The following is an 8,277-nucleotide window of genomic DNA, read 5'->3' as shown; positions in this document are numbered from 1 at the left end:
TCCAAATTCATGGTCATTTCTCCTGCCTTGAGGAAGAGCTATGGGAAGACACCAGCCACACGGAAGGACAAGGGTTTCCCAAGGGAACGTGGCTCTTTGGTTTTTGCTCATGAGTAAAAAACCTGCGGGGAGGCTGCTATCGTTAAGTTCAGTGACGTTTTGTAAAGTGCTGGACTGAGTGTCACGTGACTTGAAGCATTGCTGAGAAATGGTGGAGGTTTGTCTGTGCGTTCTGGATGCTTTGGGTTTGAACATGTGCTCGTGGTGGTGACTTCATGCAGTCCTTGGCTCCTACCTCAGGGCACAATGTGTGCTTAGGGTGAGGTTCATCATCCATGACAGTGGACGTGAACCTTGCCATTTCAAATAGATTTCTTGATCATTTTGGATTTGGGGGGGGCAATTTCTTGTCAGCTCCAATTCGATCATCCTTGGTTTTGCCTCTTCACGTGGCAGGTGAAGAGCTCGTAGGGGGAGCAGGAGGAGGGTCATCACTGCTGTTTCCACGTTGGTCGCTTGTACTGGACTTACCAGAGTCATCTTCCATCTGCAGTTTCTTTGCAGGCATTTCTTTAAGCCGCTTCTGTTTTGTGAAGGGTAGTGGACTGAATGGGAGACCTTTTGTTCCTCATTTGTGCCTCAGAGTTTTACCTGTCATTTGTTGTCTGTCTGTTTGCTTGTGTCCTGGTTTCGGCTGGGATAGAGTTGTCTTCCTAGTAGCTGGTATAGTGCTGTGTTTTGGGATCAGTATGAGAAGAATGTTGATAACACACTGACGTTTTCAGTTGTTGCTAAGTAGTATTTATACCAAGTCAAGGGTTTTGCAGCTTCTCATGCCCAGTCAGCAAGAAGGCTGGAGGGGCACAAGAAGTTGGGAGGGGACACAGCCAGGACAGCTGAGCCAAAGTGGCCACCGGGGTATTCCCTACCATGTGATGTCATGCCCAGTATATAAGCTGGGGGGAGTGGGGGTGGGAGGAGTTGCCACTTGGGGACTAACTGGGTGTCAGTCGGTGTGTGGTGAGCAATTGCCTTGTGCATCACTTGTATATTCCAATCTTTATTATTATCACTATTGCAATTGTATTATTGTTATCATGATCATGAATTAGTTTCTTCTCTTCTGTTCTATTAAACTGTTCTTATGTCAATCTCAGCTGGGGTTAAACCACGACAGCTTCTTATTTGCGGTGCTTGGTTTAAAAAGCTTATTGTAGCTCTCTGGATTTCCTTCCGTAAAGGAAGTGTCTAGGATTTCTACCCAGGAGTGAGATGTCCAGAAAGGACTGTTGTCAGTGTTTAAGCCCACCCAGCAACTAAGCACCAGGCAGCCGCTTGCTCACTTCCCCCCCCTCCCCACCTCCCACCCAGTAGGATGGGGGAGAGGATTGGGGGGAAAAAAAGAAAAGCTTGTGAGTTGAGATAAGAACAGTTTAATAGAACAGAAAAGAAGAAACTAATTAATGATAATAGTAACAATAATAAAATGACATTAATAACATTGAAAGGATTGGAATCTACAAAACAAGTGATGCACAGTACAATTGCTCACCACTCGCTGACCGATGCCCAGTTAGATCCCAAGCAGCAGCTCACCCCCTCCGCCCAACTCCCCGCAGTTTATATACTGCACATGACGTCACACAGTATGCAATACCCCTTTGGCTAGTTTGGCTCAGCTGTCCTGGCTGTGTCACCTCCCAACTTCTTGTGCCCCTCCAGCCTTCTTGCTGGCTGGGCATGAGAAGCTGGAAAATCCTTGCCTTAGCATAAATACTACTTAGCAACAACTGAAAAAATCAGTGTGTTACCAGCTGAACCCAAACATAACACTTTACTGGCTACTAGAAAGAAAATGAATTCTATCCCAGCCAAACCCAGGACAGCTGTCCTTGTACACTGCCGTCAGCCTTCAGTCTAGAGAAATGTCTGCTAGTGGTGTGTGCTTAACGGTAATGTAACTCAAGTGCATCTGAAGTGGGGACCCTTTAGAGTAGAGAAGAGAATGTGAGAAACGCTTCAATGATATGCAGCTAGTGAGGATGCAAGTACCTGCTTTAACCTTTTTTTTTGGTTGCTTTTGCATTCTTTGGCAATATCTACTTGAAAGTCTACTTCAGCAAAAGACAAAGAAATCACTCCTGATTTCTGTGTCTGAGTAAAAGAACTAACGTGATCATACAGAGAACTGATGTCAAGAGCCATTTTTTGCGATTACTGGATATTGCATCTGACTTGTCGTGCTTTCCCTGTGTGTAGGGTGGTGGTTTGTGCCTGGCACTGATCTGTGCTGCCGGGTCCGCATCCCTGTTGGTTGCCAGATGGAAGGCAAAGGGTGATGGGTTAACCCTGGCTGAACACCAGGTGCCCACCAAAGCCGTTCTATCACTCCCCCATCCTCAGCTGGATAGGGGAGAGAAAATATAACAAAAGGCTCGCGGGTCGAGATAAGGACAGGAGAGATCATTCACTATTACCGTCACGGGCAAAACAGACTCAATTTGCAAAACATACTCAATTTATTACAAATCAACCAGAGCAAGGTAATGAGAAGTAAAATGAAATCTCAGAACACCTTCCCACCACCCCTCCGTTCTTCCTGGGCACAACTACCCTCCCGGATTTCACCACCAAGCCCCCCCAGCGGCACAGGGGGACAGGGATGGGGTTTATGGTCATCACACGTTATTTTCTGCCGCTTCACCTCCTCAGGACGAGGGCTGATCACACTCTTCCCCTGCTCCAGCGTGGGGTCCCACCCACGGGAGACAGTCCTCCACGAACTCCTCCAACGTGGGCCATTCCCACGGGCTGCAGTTCTTCACGAACTGCTCCAGCATGGGTCCATTCCACGGTGTGCAGTCCTTCAGGAGCACACTGCTCCAGCGCTGGTCCCCCACGGGGTCACAAGTCCTGCCAGAAAGCCTGCTCCGTGGGCTCCTCTCTCCACAGATCCGCAGGTCCTGCCAGGAACCTGCTCCAGCGCGGGGTTCCCACGGGGTCACAGCCTCCTTCGGGAACCCACCTGCTCCGGCGTGGGGTCCGCCACGGGCTACAGGTGGAGATCTGCTCCACCGTGGACCTCCCTGGACTGCAGGGGGACAGCCTGCCTCACCAGGGTCTTCACCACGGGCTGCAGGGGAATCTTCGCTCCGGCGCCTGGAGCATCTCCTCCCCCTCCTTCTTCACTGACCTTGGTGTCCGCAGGCTTGTTTCTCTTACATGTTCTCAGTCCTCACTCCGGCGGCAGTTTCTCTCCGTCCCAACTTTTTTCCTTCTTAAAAATGTTATCACAGAGGCGTTACCACTATCACTAATTGGCTCGGCCTTGGCCGGCGGCGGGTCCGTCTCAGAGCCGGCTAATATGGGCTCGCTCTCTCTCGAACACAGGGGAAGCTTCCAGCAGTTTCTTACAGAAGCCACCCCTGTAACCCCCCCCCCCCCCGCTACCAAAACCTTGCCAAACAAAACCAATACAGTTATCCTCGTTAAAGTTTACTTGTCTAATTTCAGAAACTGTCTACATCGACTCAAAAATGAAACCCCTGCTAATCTCTTTGTGCACTGGTAGAGAAGCAGTGCGGGGTTTTCAGGGCAGTGCCTATGCAAGAGCCTTTAGGAGATCCTGTCCCTTGACTGTCAGATGGGGCAGTGAAGAGTTTGAGAAAATGATGGGTGTTTTGGTCTTCACCAAAGCAGTTTTTTTTTCTTTTGTAGCTTATGTTTCTTATGTAAGAGAGCTGTGTGTCTGGGAGGAAAGACTGTGGGTAGAAGGGAATGTGCTTAGTTAGAGGTCAAAGGAAGGTACAATCAAGATGTAAGGAAGGGCCAGCATAACTGTTCAGAGTTTTTGTTGTTTAAATGTTGACCTCAACTTTTACCAAAATGGATTTGCTTGCGCTTTTCTTCTCTTTGAGTTCACGCGTGGGTACAGGAAAGAAGGTAGCAGATGTACACACTAGATGAACCCCCTTTTTATTGTCAGCCATAAAGGTGCCTCTCAGCTGGGAGCCTGAGAAGTATCCCCCATAAGAATGCTTGACTCCTTATATGCAATCTGAAGGCTACTCACATATTCATTTTTACAGTCTAAAAAACCCTCTTGGCTTTGGCCGTGAGATCACCTGTTACCATTCACTTTCGAGTGTTTGTCCACACAACTCCCGCATGCAAGCAGGCTAAATGCCTATTTATTAGCTGTGTTTGCACTATTTTGTTGCAACTTTGCCACTTTCAGCTCGTTTCTGTCTGGTCTCTTCTAACAGCAGACCCACCTGCATAGGCAAGGTCACTGTCGGTCAAGTTCTCTTGCACGTGTCTTCAAAGCCATCTTCACGTAGGAGCTTTTTCTTACGTAGCATAATCTGCTGGTCAGCTTTTTCACCAGGCTAGTTCAAAGCCTACACAACAGGATGCGCCTGCTGCCTGACAAGTTTTCTTTCTATCCCACAGGAGCTCGATGGTGATCAAGCCATCTCTAGCTTTCCTTGGGAGACAGGGAGGACCAAAGTTCTCGTATCACAGCTTGGCTTGGTCGGGATGGCAAACTGAAAAGCAGGTGGTGGCCCGAGACGCACCTTTCCTGGGCTGTGAGCTGTGCAAAGGCCAGCAGAAAGCTCTGGGAACACTGGGCACATAGGCCAAAGCGTTCCTGCTGGTACGCCAAGTGTCGGCAGCCCGAGCCCTGACATCTGGAGACCGATGTTTCACGCCAGCAGGGCAGGGGAAGGTAGAGTTGCCTCCTCTCTGACAGGAGGCCGCCACACTTTGGAGGGGGGCGGTCAGAGCAGGTGCCTTGGCTTTCTTCTGGCCTTCATGTGGTTCTCGTACTCCTGGACGGCCCCATCTCTGTTGGCAGTCTTTCATCAACAGGGGTTTGCAGAAGTGGAAGTTGTTTCTCCCTCGTGGTGGGAGCACTCACCGGGGCTTTGTTGTCAGAGAAGCAATGGGGAGCGCTCCTGGTTGGACGCAGCTCCCTTGGCAGATGCTTGTGCTCGTTTCTCGGCCCCAAGGTCTTCCTGGTGCCTTCCCCCCACGCAAGCTGTGCTGCTGGCTCTTGTGAAATGGAAGTACGGCGGGAGGGTGGTTTTACCACAGCTGGGAAGTTCCAGTCAACCCATCAGGGAAGTTTTCTTCCTGGTTCTTGCAGTTACAGGTTTTCAAACAACCCGTCAAAGAAGTTTTCCAAGGAAATGTGACTGAGGGGAGCGCAGGGATGAGCTCTCATTGCTCTCTGTGTGGATTGTGTCTGTCCTCAGCCAGCATGCAGTAGCTTTCAGATGAGGAATGGGCCTATTCCAGGCTGAAGTGGGCAATCGGGATCCAAACTCAGTTTTTTTTAAGGCAATCAGGTGAAAATGTGTGGTTGGAGCCTTCTTGGTCGCTTACCCTTTGAATTCCGTGCTGTCCTCTAGTCTGAATCATGCAGTGTTTTTACTGAGGTGTAAAAATTAAAGGGAGAAAGCAGATTGTCCTCACCCACATAAACACCTTCTCCGCAGCTCAAGGTGAACAGACAAAATCTCTGGGGGTGCGTTCTTTTATTAAACGTGTATCAGATATCCAGCATTAGGGGAGCTGTGTACAGCGACTGGCTGCAGGTGCCTGGGGCTTGACCAGTGTCACCTGGAAGGGAAAAAGGAAAAAAAGGCGACCATGGGGACGTGTTTCCAAGTATATTTATTTGTAATTTCTCATTGTCCGTTGCTGTACATGTGCCTCAGAACATTTAGCTCGCACTGCTTCCTCCTCTTCTGCCCGTCTTACTGGGCCTGGTTGTCTTCCTCCACCGCCTGTTCCTACTCCTCTTCATTGTCATTCTTTTACCCTTCTTCTCCTCCTTCTGTCTGTCCTCCTGTTTGTTGTTGCTCTAGTTGTCCTCTTCCTCCCCCTTCCTCCCACTCCTCCTCCACAACTTCACCCTAATCCTCTTCTCCTGTTAGTCGTCCTTCTCCTGTTCAACCTCTTGCTCATCCTCTTGTTGCTTCTCATCCTCCTTCTTCTCCCCTTTCTCCCCCACCTCCTCCACTGCCTCCTCTTTGTTCTGTTCCTCTTCATCCCGTATGTCATCCTCCTCTTCCTTCTCTCTGTCTTCCTCCTCCTCCTGTTCCCATTCCTCTTCATTCTCCTTCTCCATTTTCTTCCTCATTCTCCTCTTCCTGCCCCTCTACCTCCTCCTCCTCCTTCTTGTCCTACTCCTCTTCCTCCACTTCTTTTCTCTTCTTTCACATGTTTGTTCTCCTCCTCCTGTTCGGTATCTTGTTCCTGTGCTCTGTTCCTCCTCTTGCCCATCCTTCTTCTCTCCCTGTTTTTCCTCCTGCTCCTAGTCCTGTGCCACCTGTTCCTTGTGGTCCTCCTCCACCTCGTCTTTCTCCTCCTCTTGCTCCTCCCCATGTTCTTACTCTTCCTTCTTTTCTCTCTCTTCTTCCTCCTTGTTCTCATTCTCTTTCTATGTTCCTCGTCCTCTTCATTCCCTTCCTCCTCCTCCTGCGGTCCACCAGTTCGTCCTGTTTGTCTTCTTTCTTTTTATTCTCCTCCTGTTTGTCCTTCTGTTAATTCTCTGCAATGGGGTCATCACAGCCTGGTTGGTTGGGTGTCTGGGACTCAGTGATGGCTCAAGGGATTCGATTCCCCATTTAGAAATGGGTTTCCATAGGCCCTTGCCTGGTGCCTGCGTGACAGAAATGACAGGCTGACAGTGGGGGTTTTAAAGGGTTTGTGGGTTAGAGAGAGCAGGAAAATCAGCTCGTTCCACTGGGCGTCCAGTGGGTACCTGCCCATTATTAAAGTGTCGTTATTTAAGTGCTGTTAGTTTGGTGTATATAGGGCAGGTGGAAGACCCACGTGGCTCCGTGAGGTTCACACCATTCCCATCCAGTTTGATGTGTATGAAGGCAGAAAGCCTCTGCCCCACGGGAGGGGAAGGTGTAATTTTCATTTCCTCCACCAATTAGCCCTCCGATGAGAAGAGGGAAAAAGTTCTGTTTGATTTTATAGGCGGTGCTCTGCGTGCTGCTGCGCTTCCCAGTTGTGTGCCAGGGTCATCAGAACCTGGCTGGCCAGGTTCCTGGGACCTTTGAGGCCCATAAGGAGCGAAAAAGTCAGCCTGGCACCCAGGAACCTTGAGGCTGATAGGGAGCGGGGGAAGAAGTCTGCCTGGTGCGCGGGACCTCCAGGGCCTGGTGCAGAGGGGAAAGGGGACTGATAAGTGGCCAGCTTGGTCACAGAGCATGGCTGTTTGCCTCATAAAATGGCATTCGTTTTGCTAACCGTCCTACGAGGTGTCAGGAGCATGGGGGTACCGGTCACAAGTGCAATTGTGAATTGCCTTTCTTAAGAACTGGGACGGCAGCAATGCAGGGCCCAAGTGCCAGGTTAGGCTTGAGGCTACTGCTTTTACCCTGGTTCTCCCAGGCAAAGCACAAGATGAGTGTTTTAGACTGTGTAACCCGTGGTAACCATATGCATCAATTCAGGGCAGAAGGAGGTCCCTCCTGTTGAGTCTGGAGGTTCGGAGCAGACCCCCTTGCTTTCTAGACTCCTTCTCAGAGGAGAGCCTAGTGGCGGCTGAATCCACTCCTAGTCCCAGACTTGGTCAGCGGTTTTAAGTCTTAAAGGGATGAGGTGTAAGGATTATGGGAAGGGAGAGGGAAAGAGAGAGCAAGGCAGAGGGAGTAAAAGGAAAAGAGAAAGATTTCACTGGTCCTGGGTGCAGCGTTGGTCCAGTCAGCCTAGGGGTCCAGTTCTGGTGGGGCTTCAGTTTGTGTCCTTTTATCATCCTTGCCCCTCCTTCAGGCGGGCGCTTGAACTCATTAGACTAGGTAAGCGTCATGTGCGGTTTGTGCTTTCAGAACCTTTGGGAAATGGATCGCTGGGCTTGGAGGTCATTTGGGGAGTAACTCCTCCTTCCCTGCAGACATGACCATTGTTGGATCTTTGGCCATGCATGGTGAGCTGCCCTGCTCAGCATATCAGATCAGCATAGCAGAACACAGAGCTGCACACCCCCCGGCATGGCCTCCCCATCCCGTTGCTGATGTCTGTGCTGATCTGTGCCGATTGGCTTCTTTTCACCTGTGGTTCCTTGCTGTGCAGGGTTCGTTGTTAAGCAGAGTTCGTCATTACGTAGAACTTGGCCCACCGCCATGTTTGAGACATTAACTCTTTCAGTCTCTCACAGGGCCTCTCCCCATCATCCGCCTGCCCGCCTGGGCTGCGAGGAGGAGCCGGGCGAGCATCACCTCCATCTGCCACGGTAGACGCTGTCGTGTTGCCTGG

Source organism: Accipiter gentilis, unplaced genomic scaffold, assembly GCF_929443795.1.
Source record: "Accipiter gentilis unplaced genomic scaffold, bAccGen1.1, whole genome shotgun sequence".
In the NCBI taxonomy this organism is placed as follows: Eukaryota; Metazoa; Chordata; class Aves; order Accipitriformes; family Accipitridae; genus Astur; species Astur gentilis.
Note: the sequence above shows the minus strand (reverse complement) of the source record.